Source organism: Vipera berus (genome assembly GCF_964194415.1).
Source record: "Vipera berus genome assembly, chromosome: 1".
NCBI lineage: Eukaryota > Metazoa > Chordata > Lepidosauria > Squamata > Viperidae > Vipera > Vipera berus.
The window spans coordinates 213,205,039-213,222,276 of record NC_138202.1 but is presented as its reverse complement, the minus strand read 5'-3'; the positions used below and the strand labels follow the sequence as shown (position 1 = coordinate 213,222,276).

General features: G+C 42.1%; 1 protein-coding gene across 1 annotated transcript in view; it reads left to right on the top strand.

Moving 5' to 3' along the window:
* The window catches only part of LOC308660114 (uncharacterized protein), a 128,019-nt gene that overhangs the window by 97,836 nt on the left and 12,945 nt on the right, over positions 1-17,238 (top strand). The gene's annotated exons all lie outside the window — the stretch shown is intronic.

The following is a 17,238-nucleotide window of genomic DNA, read 5'->3' as shown; positions in this document are numbered from 1 at the left end:
GACACTTAGCTGATTTTCTATGTTTAAAGCAGGACTAGAACTCATGACCTCCCAGTTTCTAATCTGTTCTGTCCTGTTATTCAAAGCTGAGGTTTATTGACAAAGTACCTTTAGCTCTTGTAAATTTAATTGCCTTAACTATTTCACTGGAAAAGCTCTGAGTCCCAAGTGTTCCTGGTGCACTATTCTGGCACGATTTCAGCCATAACCTTGTAGTTATAAAGGAAGAATCTACTGCTTTATTTTGAAGACTTCTTATGTTGATTCCTCCACATTATTATCTCCTCGTTGCAGGGCTACCTATGACATCTTTGGGGGGAGGCTTTGCATGGGTATAAAGTTGAGACCAAGGACACTCTCATTTGCAATTTTTTCTCCAAGGCAGGGAAAGGCCACTAGTGGTATCGTCTATCACACAGTGATCACCTTCTGCCCTGGCATTTTGCTTACCATGGTTATCTCAGCAGCATCAGTCAACACATTTTCAATTTTGACAGTTTTTAGAAACAGGGCTAAGATTTTAATAAGAGCAGACACCACCCCCTAGTAGCAATAGACTTAAAATATCCCTTGTTTTAATGTTCCTAAGTTCCCTAGTTACTGATATGTTTAAACTGCTGTCTGTTTTAATGCAAGAACTCTCTTGACAGTGGAGAGTTTTTGTTAACAGAAAGGTTCAAATTAAGTAACAGATTCAATCTTCACTCCTATTTTAAGCTGTCCTGAAAAAGACGGTGCCCTCTGTATTCTCCTGTAGGCACCAAAATGCAGAGCTGAAAGATTGATTGGAACTGATAGGGGATCTAACTTCATACATTTCCAGAATAAATTACCTTCTATCATTTTTTCCCCTTAGTGCTTTGCTCATTTCTAAAAAGGGCTCATGCCACTTGCCACATCTGCTGGGTCTATGGGTCGATTATTTTATATAATCAACATTTGGGGGTGTAAATCCTGGGCAGAAATTTGGTCCCCCAAATCAGTCAAGTATGATAAGGGCCAAGGAGTTACGAATACAGATCTGATACCCAATGTCTTCAGCCCCATCTTGATAAACCCGGAAGTGGTTCTATTCACTTTTACCTGAATTCCTTGCCCTATTGTGAAATTTGCTTTATGCATTTTTCTCCATTAAATTTCAGACGACTGCTCATACAAGCCAGTTAGGATTTGCTGCTCAATAGGAGGAAGTAAGGAACAAGGTGGGAGGGCTAGAGCAGGGCTCTCCAAACTTGACAATTTTAAGACTTGGGGATTTCAGCTCTCAGAATTCCCCAGCCAGCCTGCTTTAACACATCCACATCTGCCTATCCCAGATCTTGATAGGTGGGCAAAAATGCCGAATCCACTCTGAGCATCTGACTTTGTGGAAAACCATAATAATAATAATAATAATAATAATAATAATAATAATAATAATAATAATAATAATAATAATAAATAATAATAATAATTAATAATAATAATAATAATAATAATAATAATAATAATAATAATAATAATAATAATAATAATAATGAGTTGCCTTTTTGGTCATGGTGCTTGCCCTCTGGAATGATATCCTTGCAGAGACCCATTTAGCTCCCATTTTGATGATGTTTAGAAAATCTTTAAAGACCTTGGTGCTCTCCCTGCTTTTGGGGTCCCTGGTAGTCCATGGTTTGCAGAGGCCTGGTGCGTTAGTTGTGCAGGTTAGGGAATAATAATTAAAAATACACACGTCCCTGTCTTCAGGATTACCATTTTAAAAAGATACTGTTTTTCTTTGTAGGATTTTTCCTGCATGTGTAAGGTTTGCTTTTTTTATGGAGGGGGGAATCAACCAAATGTTAATCCATTGGTCTAACAGGAACTGACTGATTACCTTGTCACCAGAGCTTTTAAGTCAGGGACTGAGAGAGAGCAACGGGCCCTATTATGTCGTGGGCTCTGATGAGCAGGAACGAGAACACGCAGAGGAGTACAGACGAACACATACTTTATTTAAGCAGAAACTGTACTGAGAGATTGGAGTCACCCTGCCTCAATATATATAGCCAGGCCCTATGGTATTAACCAATCGGATCGAAGCTATACTTGCCGCCCAAAGTTGACCAATAGCAGGACTGGCGCCGTCCTATCTGAGATGCTGGAGAACCGTTGGTTCTTCAGCAGAGCACATGGTGATATTCCAAAAGCCCAGTACATAACAGGCCCAATGTTAGCCAGCTGGCTGTCATGCCTAAAAAGGGACTAGAACTCATGGTCTCCCACTTTCTAGCCGGGCGGTTTAACCATTAGATCAGACTGGCTCATTACAATATAAAAAGATGCTGTGTGGGAAAAAAGAAAAAAAAAGGAACTCAGAAGATAAAGAAAAAAAATGATTCATGTCTATTCTTTTTTGTGGGGTGCTCTGGGAAGCCAAGATGATACCCAACACTCTCCCAAGTTAGTTCTGAGGGCAGGACAGCTATAGCGAACCCTCCCACGTTCCCGTTGAATCAAGCCGCTTTGATCTGAACCACATTTGGTCTGGCTGGGTAGCCTCCTTGGAGGGTGTAGGTTAAAGGCAATTTTTGTGGCCACCCTCAGATTTGTCAAATAACAAACTGTATCTCTATGTATTTCAGGGGGATTCAGTCTTAATGTCACTGGGCCCAGTTGCTGAGAAAGACAGATTCTCTGGTGAAGACCTATGTGTGCTCTCAAAGACTGAGCCTTGGGTTCATGTGGGTTTTCTCACAAAAAAAAAGAAAAAAAAAGAAAGAAAAAAAATCAGCTGATTTCTGCCTTAGTTGTTTCCTTTTCTCACTCTCTTAGTGAAACTTGGTTTGAAAAATGGAATGAGTAAATATATTTAAGGTATGATGATGATGCTGCTGCATGAAATGGCCTTAAAAATGCTTAAATCTGTGAAGGAAGTATATGAAGTTTTCAGTGGGGCTCATTTGAATGAAAAGCTTCTTCCCTCACCCCTTGTCTGACCTCCCGTACTTTATCTTATATGAGAATCAGCTTTGTGGTGTTAATTGTGGGGTAAGTAAGCAGTTACTTCCTAGCACAAATCAGCTAAAGTCCAGGTTTGCTATAAAGGTCTTAAAGATCACAGTTCTGGGTTTCTTCAGGTTTTAATTTACCAGGCCTGAAACACTTAAAAAGCAGGAGGAGGAGCAGTTGGGGGAATGGTTGTTTTCCAGATGACCTGGGATTTCACTGCCTCCTCCCTCTCTTAAAGTGACAGCCCTGCACTAGCCTCCCTACAAACAGATTTCTCCTTACTGAACTTTACATCTTGGTAACTTACATTAATATGTGAAATTGCCTGGCCTCCTGGAATGGTGTTAGCAGCCATTCAGGGAAGCAAAATGTCCTTACCTATGAAAGGAGTAAGAAATTGAATGAATTTTTTTTGAACTGAAGACACTGAACTGTTGCATTTGTATTATAATACACAGGTTCCCTATCATTGGGGCCAATCTGCCTCTCCTCCAATTATTTTGAAAGGGCATTATTTAATGGGTGCTCTTGCAGAATGGCTGTGAGTGATGGCATGACTGGGAATAAATCACCCATATGGCAGAGCACAATTGTTATTCCTAGCTGTAACTTGAGCAGCAGGGTACACATCCAAGCAAAACCCTTAGCTGCAGGTACCTGCCATTTTATTTTATAAAATCCTTTTTACCTAGGGAGAATGCATTTTAAATGAGTCATCTACATACATGTATATCAACATATGCTTGCAAGCATACACATATAAATTAATTGAAGTGTACCTTACTTCTGTTGAAGATCTGACAATAGATTGCCTTTTAAATAGGCAAGATAAATTCAAATGAAAAACTTCAGTTCATAGACTGGGGCTAGGTATTGTCCAGTCTAAGGGTAATAAATTATGGAACTAGACAATAATTTTTCTATTCAGTAGCTAGGTAATTGGATGGCCTTGAAAGTACCTACCCATTGTAGAAGGCAAAATCCTGAATACTCACCAGGATCAGACTTCACTTTTTTTAAGCACTTGCTGTTTTCCAATAATAGAAATAAACTATTGGATTCTTGGTGTATTCTGAGATATTTTTTCCCCAGATGTTTTACTGCCCGGTTAGGTACCATCATCAGTGTAGAGGAGAGTGAAGTTTGTGGGCTGCTTATACATAATAAATGTTGCTGTCACACATCTCACTTGACAACATGCAGGATAAGAAATGTACAGCCACTAAGTAGAACAGGCAGATAGGAAACCTGGCAGAATTTATCTCTGAACATCAAGTAGCAATTGGAAAACATGAGGAAAATTCATCAGCCCAGACATATTAAAACACAATTTCCACTGGGAAACCGTTGACATTCTAAACTGTTTAGGGAATTCTGGAAGTCCGTGCATGTTAAAGTTGCCAAGGTTGAGATCTAGGCCTGCAGGGATTGAAACCCCAGCCTTCCTATTTTTCATCCAGGGCCCTCATCAGTAGGATAAAATCACTGGGTCTTTATTTTTTAAAATATGCCTGTGGGTCCTGCATGGGAAATTAGAGGCGTTCATATAAAATGGTGAAGGGTATTTTAGTGCTGTGATCATGACTGTGGAATTTCTTTCCCAAAATGTCCCCACTGTGGAACTCAACTGTGGTTCCTCTCCAGATTATACGAATCATATTATGTTATCCTGATTACTTTATTTATTATGAAATTCCATTTTTTTTTTCCTGGAAGAGAAGAGAAAGAACATGTGTTAGATCAGCCAGTCCAAACACAGCCTCAAGTTTATAATTCACAGAGCAAACTCTTGCACGCATAGCCACTTGTAAACAAGAGTGTTTAGGAGGAAGATTTCAAAGGGGCTTCCTTTGGCAGCCATTTTCTCTGCAGTGGCCTTTTTCTTTTTCCCCAGGGGAAAGCTTTAAATAAACAGACTGACAAGTGATGAAAATGAGCTTTAAATAGGGAAGGGACAATTTCTGTGCATTATTACAGGGGTTGTATGTTTATTTGTTTCTTTTTTAAACTCAATGGATTCCAAGAAAGGGTCTTAGATCCTCCAGCATTTTTTAAATTAAGAGTGCAATAAGATGCAGAAGCAGTAAGCACTCACATATTTTTCCCATTTGTCCCCTTTTATTGGCCACAGCGGTTGAATCTGCAATAACAATTATACATTAGACTATGAGAAGCTTCTTTCTATTGTCATCCATGACCCAACTTGAACAGCAGAATTACTTCAAACAACATTCTACGGTTGCCAAATTCCCTGTGATGTCTTGACAGAAGATTTTTGCAATATGCAGCTCTGCCCTATCATATTTCTTCTAATTAAGAATTTAATTAATTCAGTCTCATATTTTATATTTTGCTTTCTGCTTCTCCTATCTAAAACGTCAGCCAACTCACCAGTGTGAATCAATGGTTGCACCCATTTGTATCCCTGTGGAATGGACAACTCACCATGACCAACTCGCCATGACCAACTCGCCACAGGACAATTTAGCGACTCAATTTAATTATTTAAAATAAATAAAAAATAGTTTAATTTTTGCCATTCACATTTCATTCTGTCCCTCCTTTTGCATCCTTTCTTTAATGGCTCTGTTCCACCATTTCTTTGATATTAGTGTAATTCTTGTCCTGCAGCAAGTTGTCCCGTGGTGAGTTGGCCGTGGCAAGTTGGCCATGGCGAATTGTCATAGACCCGTATCCATGGCCCAGCCTCTTCTATGTAGTACAGGGGTCTTCAAACACGCTGGCTGAGGAATTCTGGGAGTTGAAGTCCACAAGTCATAAAAGGGCCAGGTTTGAAGACCCCTGGTTTAGTACCACTGGTTCATCACATCGGTTCATCTGAAAAGGCTGTCAGTAATCCTGCCTCTACAAAATGTCATCTGTCTAAAACGTTAATGAAAGCTTTTCATCCTAACCGAATCATCGCAGAATGGCAGCATGTCAGTTTCTAATGGGCTTGGTTTCATCACACCAGCAAAAAAAGGTGGCCTTTATATTTTACTCAGGGAGCAGGGTGTGAGTTGATGTGAGAAGTAAAGTTAAGGAGAAAGAGCTAAGCAGCAATTTTCAAGTCACCATATTACAGAAGACATTTTTTCCACCTTTGTTGGTTCGTCAAATAATGGGCTGAAGGCCCACAACATTTAATTCAGAGGCACCAGGTTAGAAAGTGGGAGACTGTGCATTCTTGTCACGCCTTAAGCACAAAAGCCAGCTGGGTGACTTTGGGCCAGTCACTCTCTCTAATTCCAACCCAACTCACCTCACAGGGTTGTTGTTGTGGGGAAACATAGCAAGAGAAAGGTATGTTGCAAATGTTTGCCGCCTTAAGTTATTTATTTAAAAAAAGAAAGGCAGGACACAAACAAACACACTCTCAGACAGGCCTTTGTATCATTTAATAATATATGTCTCTTGCCTGCAGATGTACCCATTTCTTGCAGATGTACCCATTTCTGGCCTTAGGCATGAAAGCCGCTGAGTGACTTTGAGCCAGCCACTCTCCCTTAGCTAAATTCACCTCACAGGATTGTTGTTGTGGGAGAAATAGGAGGAGGAAGAAGGAATATTAGATATGTTTGCTGCCTTGAGTTGATAAAAAATAATAAAGGCAGGATATAAAATATAAAGTAAAAAACCATTCTCTCAAGGTGAAATATCAGTAGCACGGCACAAAATATAACAACATCTTGATGAAGATGACAACCATGTAAATAGTGAGACTGCAGCATGCCATGTTACTGTGGTCTGATCCCTTCCTACAGCAGACATTTAAAGGACAAAAACTATGCAGTTTTACCCTCACTTTTTCCTGTTATAAATAAGCCATTCCTAAAGTGTAATTTGAAGGTAAGGGTTTATTGGGTTTATTGGGTTTGAAGGGTAGAATAAAAAGAATATTAAAAACTGGCCTTACTCTATTTATTTGTATAAAACATCCTTCTGGTAAAACTAAACAAAAAACAAATCAAAAGAAAAAAAAACCTTGAAGGTTATATTTTGGATTTACTGAAATGGGTTTGATGTGCAATTGTGAAATGTTTTTTCCCCCTTTTTCGGTCAGGCATCAGCCCCCTTTTCTTTCTTCTTAAAAGACCGACCCTATGATGAAAATAAGAACTTGCTCAGAGTGGAGTCATTTGAGATCAGAATGTCTATATAGTCTCTGTTTACCATTACCTTTTTTTAAAAAAATATATTGGGGAGATTTTTGTTGGTTTTAGAAAACAAAACTGCAATTTGATGAAAGACGCAACAGGGAACAGACAGTTAAGAAGTACATAAAAACTATGCAAGGATTTTAGTTATGAGAAAGGGTGTGGGTTTTTTTTTTGACCTGCTTTAATATTCCTAGGTGAGTGCTCAGAGCTCTTCTAATCATATTTCAAAATCTGTCCAAACAGAATCTCCTAGGAGTACTCTTAATCAAAATGTGATAAGCAACCATTTCAGTTTGTTTTCCATGGGAAGATTTCTGGGAAAACTAACTGTTCACAAGCAGAGGTGGTTTGACAATGACCTCCGAGAGACTGCAGGGAATTCTCCTGCAAGCTATTTGACTATTTCAGAAATTTAAATTGAATCCAGTGATGTCCAGCTAAAATATTGCTGAACTATCATTTTCACTCACATTCTCAAGGACTGCAATGAAACATATTAAAGTACTGGGCTTTAAAACACACTGGGAAATGCAATATGGAAACATACCATTAAATTTATGATGGGTTATCATTAACTCAATTAGTAGAGTTGAACCTTGGGAACAAACATCAAATTGATCCTAAGGATTTTATCAGTTTCTCGCTCAGTATATAGCACAGCTTTGGTAGAAATCTTAAGAGGCGGGCTGTGAATTGTCTTTCTTACTTTGTGAAGGGATGAGTAGACCTGAGCTGAGGCTTTAAACACACGCGCCCGCACACACAGAGACACATACACAACCCTCCAAGTAAACAATTGCCAAATTAAATAAGCTGCCAAAAGGAAATGAGGTGTCACTTAGTTATAAACCAAAATTATGCTGCATAATAAAATGAAGGATGTCATTTTCTTTTGTGATTTGTGAGCCGAAATACCTCCTGGCTTAAATTGGCTCAATTCCATTGCCTTCAATTGTGTTCCATCTGTGTATATTAAAAGAGAAATTAGGTTGCTGCAGCCCAGAATGTTTGCCTTAAAACATTTCATCTATGTAAACATTGTACTTGAAAGCAAGTGGACCACACTGATGCATTTAAAAAAAAGAAAGAAAGAAAGAAAAAAGTAGAGCTTGCTTTCATTGTGACCAAGTGAAATAAAGGACAGAAAAACAAACTTTATAATTAGAGAAGTGAGACTGCCTGGCATATTTCAGTGGGCTCATCTCTGGAACCACTAGAAACAGAAATTCAGGTTTTGGATCAAACAGTTTTGTGCTGAGCATTCCAAGTTGCTTTTAATGTGCATTAAAACACACTGTACAAACATACACACACACAAATACATTAGATCAGCCCTTTCTCCTTGCAGCATATGAAAGTCAGAGAGGTGAGGTGGTTGAAGTGCTGGGCTAAGGAACCAGGAAACCTACATACAAGTCCCCACTCAGCTACAGAAGCTCACCGGCTGGCTTTAACCTCCTCTCCACACAACCGACCTCACAGGGTTGTTGCAAATGAAAATGAGAAGAGGGAACCCCATATGCACTGCCTTGAATGTAAAATAAAAAGCAGGGTATGAAAGTAATAAAAATTGAAGAGTTAGCTGAGTTACATTTCTATAACTCTTGCTAATTCAGTTATACCCATAGAAATGAGTAAATTATTTTAAATTACATCCATTTGACTATGGTAAAGAAACTTTGTTGGGCTTTTTTTTGAGTAGCCAGGCATTTGTTCTTGCTTCTCATGAATTCTTATTATTAAACCAGACTTAGGGGGGATCTACATTGCCATATAGCCCTAGTTTTGTCCCATGTTGGAAGAATTCTAGCTGTTTTGGATTTTTGTGCCCTACAGGACACCCTTGCTGCCCACCACTGAAGCATAGCAATAGCAATAGCAATAGCACTTAGACTTATATACCACTTCACAGGGCAGTTTACAGAGTCAGCATATTGTCCCCAACAATTGGGTCCTCATTTTACTGACCTGGGAAGAATGGAAGGCTGAATCAACCTTGAGCTGGTGAGAATCGAACTCCTGGAGTGAGCAGTGAGTTAGCCTGCAGTACTCCATTCTAACCACTGTGCCACCTCACTCTTAACACATGTCTGTCCTGTATCAATGTGTCACAATGGATTGCTGTAAGGGATGTGATTTGCAGTTGGAATTCCAGCCATAGCTGACATTAGCTAACACACGCAAGCTTGTCAACATTCAACTTGCTGAATGAATAATTGTTTTTTCTTTATTTATTGTATTTTCTTTCTTTCTTTCTTTCTTTCTTTCTTTCTTTCTTTCTTTCTTTCTTTCTTTCTTTCTTTCTTTCTTTCTTTCTTTCTTTCTTTCTTTCTTTCTTTCTTTCTTTCTTTCTTTCTTTCTTTCTTTCTTTCTTCTAATTATTCTAATTATTTCTTAATTATTCTAGATGTGCCATCAATTGCATGGCTCTTCAAGGTCATCTGGTTGACCCATTAGCACTGACTGCACAAAACCATGTGCTGGAAAGACATATTTTGATGAGTTAGAAAAGCAACTCTTAAGATGTTTACCAGGCCACTGCAGATTTGGGTGTATGAGGGGAAAACTGACTGTATGGGGAACTCGCTGCCTAAGACTATAAGGCTGCCTTCAAAAAGAGAATTGTCTTCTGCAAAACACAAAAGTGGCTACCACTTACCACTGGGCCATAAATACCACCATAATTGGTTGGTTTTTACTGCACAGGTCTCTCATTTCTTCTGGATTATGCAACCTCTCATTCTTATCCAAGGTAGAGCTCTTCCTGCATGTTCTAATTCCCTAAGGAGGATATGGAAACATGGTTTTTTAAAAATCTGTATATATGTGTATCTTTTAGAGGAAGGGAACATATAGCGATGAGAATGCAATTTGGATTGAAGAAGTAGTAGATTTTCTTGAAGGGAAGCAAACTCTTCCAAGTCTGAATTATGTTTCATTTGTGCAACAATAACAAGTAACTCCATCTTCATAGTTACTCTTCCTGGAATTAAATCCACTACTCAGGGACGTCCTTAGATGGCACAGAAGGAATAATATATATACAACCAAAGTATGTAAATGATTTTTATTGATAGCTGAAGCTAGCTGAGGTAGTCCTCTTTTGAAGAAATAGAAAGGAACAGTTGTCATCATCATCATCTTGATTTGTATCCATCCGTTTTGCTCAGACAAGAGGAATAAAATTGGTTAAGAAAAATGTTAGATTTTCTCTTCTTTTCTCCTGCAGTAATCTTTCAGTTGCTCATCTGAAGTTTACTTTTGTTTTGTTTTGTTTAAATCAGGGTGCAAAAAAAATGCAGCCTATGCTCTAAAGTCTGGCTGATCCAGCACTGAAGTGGTATTAGCCTGAGGGACTTCCCTTTTGGTGCATGGGTCATAGCAAGTAAAACATTATGTTCCCCAAAGCCAGTGCAAATAAGTTTCCATCAACACATTACTGGCATGAAATTCCCAATAGTGGCAGAGTGATGAGGCCATGACCTATGTATTTAAAAACCCAGTGCTTTAGCTAAGAAGCAGGCGAGACAGCAAGTTAACAATTTAACTTTTATTCTGAACCAGGCAAAGAACAAGGGAACATGACAACTATTTATACTGACAGCTGCCGGCGGATCGACCAATCCCGGGTGAGTCTTCTCCCGCGCCGTGGTCTCCGCCAATCGGGTTCGTTTGGTTTTGACAGCTCGGAGCTGTCATCTGTAGCGCGTGTTGAGCTGTCACTTTTGGCGCTTGCGCGGTTTCGCCCGGCAGCTTTTGACAGCTGTCAAAAGCTGCCGCGGTTTTACCTCAGTTCTGTAACTTCTGTTTAACTAATGTAAATAACAATTAGTAATACACAACACCCCTTCCCCCTCCCTCTGATTGAGTTGATTTTACCCCAACTGTTTCTTCTTTGGTTTTCCCCATTCATAGTCTTTCAGGTATGTGGGAGGTTTCTTCAATCTCTCGGAGCGCCGGGGGGTAGCCTCGGTAGTATGTTCTGGTTCTCTTGGCGCCTCTTGGGTCGGTTCCGGGGGTGGGGGGTTTGGCTCTGCAGGATCTGCGTAAATTGGAGTGGGGTGTTGAACTGGTATGCTCCGATCAGGGGAGTCCTGTCGTGCCAGTCTTTGCGCCGGTGCTTCTGTCGGTATTTCGTCGTCACCCCTTCCCCCTATAGTTTGAGGACTGCGTTGGCGTAGTTGGTCTATGTGTCTGCGGATGTGTATATTTTGTCCGATGTCAATGATGTAAGACAAAGGGCCTGTTTGTTCGATGACCACCCCTTGTGTCCATTTGTTTCCTCCCCCGTAGTTTCTCGCCCAGACAGCTTGCCCAGTGGTGAGAGTTCTATGATGGAGGGGTAGGTCTGGGTCTGGAGGGGATCTGTCTGGGTGGAGACGGTCCAGTCTGGTGGTCAATCTTTTGCCCCAGCGAAGCTCTGCTGGGGACTTTCCGGTAGTTGTGCAAGGCGTGGTGTGTTGGGAGAGAAGAAATTGTGCCAGTCGTTGGTGCCAGTTGCCGGAGATGATCTTGCGCAGGGCCTCCTTGGTTGATTTTACCATCACCTCTGCCAAGCCGTTCGATGATGGGTGAAAGGGAGCCGAGGTGGTGTGCCTAATAGAGTTCGCCGTTGTGAAACTCTGGAATTCGTAGGAGGTAAATTGGGGCCCGTTATCGGAAACTATAACATCAGGGAGGCCGTGTGTGGCGAATAATCCCCTTAAAACTTGTATAGTGGCCGAGGAGGTTGTATTGGCTACCGGCGCCACTTCAAGCCATTTTGAAAAGCTGTCTACGACAATTAGGAATGATTGTCCCTGGAACGGACCTGCATAATCTATATGAATGCGGGACCAAGGTGACTTTGTCGTTTCCCATCTATGTACGGGCGCCTGTGGCTGAGCTGCTCTAACTAGCTGGCAGGAATAGCAGCCAGCTACGTGTGCCTCAATGTGTTTGTCTATACCCGGCCACCACACATAGCTCCTGGCCAGAGCCTTCATTTTGACGGTGCCCGGGTGCCCTTCGTGGAGGCTATCTAGCACCTTAAGCCTGTGTTTGTCAGGGATGATTACTCTGCAGCCCCATAAGAGACATCCCTGATGGGTGGATAATTCCTTTTGTTTTAAGAAGTAAGGTTGGAATTGTGGTTCCTGGGGTGCATATTGCCAGCCCGTTGTGACATAGCCTAGGACTCTGCCCAGGATTTTGTCTCCCGCGGTAGCTGCGGAGATATCTTTGACAGTTAAGGGGCATTCTGGCAGTTCTGAGATAGCCAGTATCCTTCCAGCTGGTGCTGGGTCTGGGTCAACAATTGGCTGCGGCAGTCTGCTCAGGCCGTCTGCATGGCCCATGGTTTTCCCTGGCCTGTATTCTAGTTTGTATGAATAGGCTGATAGAAATGTAGACCATCTCAGGATGCGGGGAGATAATATTTGTGGTGTTAGCCTGTTTACTGTAAAGAGTCCTAATAGGGGCTTATGGTCAGTATAAATAGTAAATGGTCGACCATACAGGTAATCATGAAATTTTTTTACGCTGGCCACTATAGCTAGAGCCTCTTTATCGATTTGAGCGTAATTCCGCTCAGGTTTTGACAGCGTTCTCGAATAGAACGCTACAGGGGTCTGTATTCCTTCTGTAGTTAAATGGCTTAGGACCGCTCCGATGCCGTACGGGGAGGCATCACAGGCGAGACATAAGGGCAGCTGTTCGTTAAAAAGGGCTACGGTTGTGCTGCTGGAGAGTAAGTTTTTTAGGAAGTTAAAACTTTTATCATGCTCAGGGGTCCACGTCCAGGGTTTGCCCTTGTCTAGTAATCTATGTAAGGGTTCTGCAATGGAGGCTTTATGCGGTAGGAAGGTGTGGTAAAAGTTGACTAACCCTAAGAAAGCCTGAAGTTCTTGTTTGTTTTTGGGTGTCGGTGCTGTTTTGATAGCTTTAATTTTTGTGTCCGTGGGGTGAATTCCCTTAGCGTCTATTTTAAACCCTAAGAACTCTGTTGAGGGCACCCCGATGGAGCATTTGTCTTTTTTTAATTTGAGACCAGCCTTCCTGAACCTTAGGAGTACCTTAGTTAGTTTGTCAGCCAGGTCATTTTCTGATTCCCCTGCAATTAGGACGTCATCAAAATATGGGCAGACCCCGGGGATTCCCTTAAGTGTTTTCTCCATGATTTCCTGGAAGATTCCCGGGGCTGCAGAGATGCCAAATTGAAGGCGGTTAATTTTGAATGCTCCCTTGTGGGTGACTATTGTTTGAGCCAAAGCAGTGTCAGGGGTGACAGGCAACTGTAAATACGCCTGCGCCAAGTCTAATTTGGCAAATATGGCGCCTGACTTAATGGCCGCGAGGATGTCTTTGACAGCCGGGACCGGGTAGGCATGTGCGTTTAAAGCGAGGTTGAGGGTCGCTTTATAATCGGCGCATAATCTTATTTGGCCGTTTGGTTTAACTGGGGTCACTATGGGTGTCTCCCACTCGGCCCCTTCTACCGGTTCGAGGACCCCTAAGTTTGTTAATCTGTCAAGCTCCGCTTCTATTTTTTCCCTCAAAGCGAAGGGAACCCTTCTGGCCTTGATTCTGACTGGCATCACATTTGGGTTCAGTTTAAGTGATACGGGCGGTCCCGTGTATTTCCCTAGTGAGCTGTCAAAAACGTCCGCGAATTGACGGCAGACGGATTCCAATTTTGACAGCTGAATGGCGTTGACACCTGTCAACGCTATTCCTAGTGCCTCAAACCAGTCTAATCCTAGCAGGCTTATTCTGTTTTCTTGGGTCACCAAAATAGGAAGGGATCCTTTAAATTTTTTGAACTCTACGGAGACGGAAGCTTTTCCCCGGAGTTTAATGGGCGTTTTCTGGAAGTCGGCTAGGCGGAGTTTGGTGGGTCTAAGGGCGGGTCCTTCCTTACTACGGTTACAAATGTCCCTGTACGTTTGCCAAGAGATTAGTGAGACGGAGGACCCAGAGTCCACCTCCATCTCACAGGGAATTCCCTGAATCCGGACGTCCACCTTAATTTTGGGCTTAAGGATGTTGTGGACTGTATGTTTCTCCGCCCTTCCCCTTACGTTAGACACTGGGGTTCTGGGGCTGTGCCTAGCTCTTAGTGTATATGGGGCCATACCTTCGGCTGTCACCTCCAGGTCGTGCAGGTTTTCCCGGCTCCGGCTGCGGCATACGGCTTTGAGGTGACCTGTCTTCCCGCACCCGTGGCACTTGGCACTGCGGAACCGGCACGTTGCCCTGGGGTGGCTTCCGCCGCAGCTGGCACATTTCGCCCTGTTAGTCGGAAAATTGGGCCCCCTCTGATTGCCGGCAGGGCCCCCCCTGTAGTTGCGTTGCATCCTCAGTTTCTCGAACCGCCGTTGCACCGCGTCTATATCTGTGGGGCCGTCGTCGTCCTCAGAACCGCTGAACCTGCCGTCTTCCTGGTGCACGGACCCCCGAGGTCCGCTGTCCGGTACCCGTCGGTCGTCTCCGTGGCAGTCTTCGTATGCGATGACTTCTCTAGCCACATCGGTCATTGTCATTTCAGGCTTGGCGATCAGCTTCTTCCTCAGCCGTTCGTCCTTTAGCCCTATGACAATCTGGTCCCGGATTCGGTCTTCCAAATCCGGGAACCGGCACCGACGTGCGGCATGCCTGACCCTGGTTATGAAGTCATTTGCTGACTCGTCAGGAAGCTGGAGTTTCCGAGCGAAGTTCACTCTCCAGTAGAGTTCTGACTTGAGGGGCATGAAGTATTTACTCAGCCCCTCAGTAAGGTCTGCATAAGAGATGGTGGCGACCGGCTCCGGGGTGAAGATCCCCACAGCGGCATCATAAACGGCGGGGCCGCTTAGCCAGAGGAGGGCGGCCGCCTTGGCCCGGTCATCCGTTATCTTCTTGACTACCAGGTACCCTTCTACCTGGCCCAGATGCGATTCCCAGCCTTCTGGGTGGCGGGTATCGAATTCTCGAATGTGGCCGTGGTTCGTCATGCTGTCTGTCTTTGAGGTGCCGCTGCTTGCGTTAAATGGAAGTTTGACTTCCAGTGACTTCAGCAAGTGACCAGCTCGGCTAAGGGAAAAAATCTCTTCTCCCCTTAGGTAGTGACTTCAGCTAAGCAAGCAGCATCCCACCCTCGTCGCCAGTGCTTTAGCTAAGAAGCAGGCGAGACAGCAAGTTAACAATTTAACTTTTATTCTGAACCAGGCAAAGAACAAGGGAACATGACAACTATTTATACTGACAGCTGCCGGCGGATCGACCAATCCCGGGTGAGTCTTCTCCCGCGCCGTGGTCTCCGCCAATCGGGTTCGTTTGGTTTTGACAGCTCGGAGCTGTCATCTGTAGCGCGTGTTGAGCTGTCACTTTTGGCGCTTTGCGCGGTTTCGCCCGGCAGCTTTTGACAGCTGTCAAAAGCTGCCGCGGTTTTACCTCAGTTCTGTAACTTCTGTTTAACTAATGTAAATAACAATTAGTAATACACAACACCCAGAATGCTGTATGCTGTTTTTGTTGCAATCTCTTCTAGTTAAATGTTACGTATAGCCACTTTGGGCTTCACAGGAAAAAGGGGGAATATGTGGCTTGAAATCTAGAGAGCCACTGAGGAAAGGGTAAATCACCAGAGAATATCTCATAGGTGCAAAATGCTTGAGATGACATTGAGGTTAAAGGTCATCATAAGGGATCAGCACCAGGAGATGATTGTATGCCTCTCTATTGGCAAAACAGTCTGAAAAGTGTTATTGCCATTGTGAGGATGCTTGTTATTAATACTTAGATCAACTGTATGTGCCAAACAGTGGAAACGTCCTTAGAGCTGAAGGCTGAACTTGACGACATGCTAGGAGTATCTTGGAAGGATCATCACCCAAGAAATCAACCTATACCACAGTTTCGAAGGGGAAAAAATTAAAATGAGATCATACAGTTACTGAGATCAAAAACCAAACAGGTCTGTGGAAGATCTGAAGTCATTCCTTTATTTTGAACTACACACTGATATCAACTGCACAGAACAAACTATTTAACGGTGTGTGTTTTAACAACAGAACCTAATGAAATAGTCTCTACCGTGGTGACTGTCAGGGTTGATTTTCTAGAATTTATTATCACTGACTGTATTACAAAATTTACTATGACAAATATGCTACTTCAAAAGAAGCTGTGTGTTTCTAGAAGATTCAGAAAGTGCAGCAGCTGACATGAGAGGCAGAGCTACAATATGAAAGGAAGTGGCAGTGGAGCACAAAACTAGATCTGAAAGTTAAGCCTTCTAGCTTGTTGTTATTTCAGATAATTCTCATTCACTAAATTCTGACGGTTCTGTATTTCCAAAGGCAATTCAACATATCAATGTATTTTTCTCTAAAATGACTCATGATAACAAATGCTGGAGAATCATCAGAGAACATCCTCTGTAATCCTGAAACTGTTCAGTGCCACACAATCAAAACTTCAAATGCAGGCCCAAAAACTGATCGAACATCAGGTTGGGGAGATATAAGACACTATATCCACCATTATGCCTTGACAGGATCTTTTGGGAAAGAATCTTGACAAAGGCAAATGGAATCACCAGAAAATACATTCTTTCAAATTTCTGCATAACTTACTATTATGGCATGACATATTATTTGAACTACATGTTGTATGCAAGAAACTCGAAGGTATATCTTAGTGTTTCTAAAGCAAAAGGACACCTTAACAAAGCAAAATTATGCTTGCAATCCTACTAGTCAGTTCAGGAATTTGAAAGAGTATACAGAAGTTGGCAGGGGAACATTCTAAAATTATTTTCCCTCTCATTCAAGAATCAAAGACTCATTGAAGAACACATTTTGATTATGAGACATAAAATAATCTTATAAGACACTTCCCCCCCAAAAAAAAATTGAGAGTTGTATTCTGTAACCAATTACACTTCAGTCAACTGAAGAATGTTTTAATGCTGCTCATAGAACACAGCATTATACTCAAGAAGACGGCTGATATTCCCAAATTCCTCACCAAATTAAAAAAAAAACGTGCTGAAAATTAAATGTGAATATGAATAAGACATAACAGGCTAGCTTGAAATGACTGTTCACAAATACAAAGGAAGTTTATATTCTTGGATGAA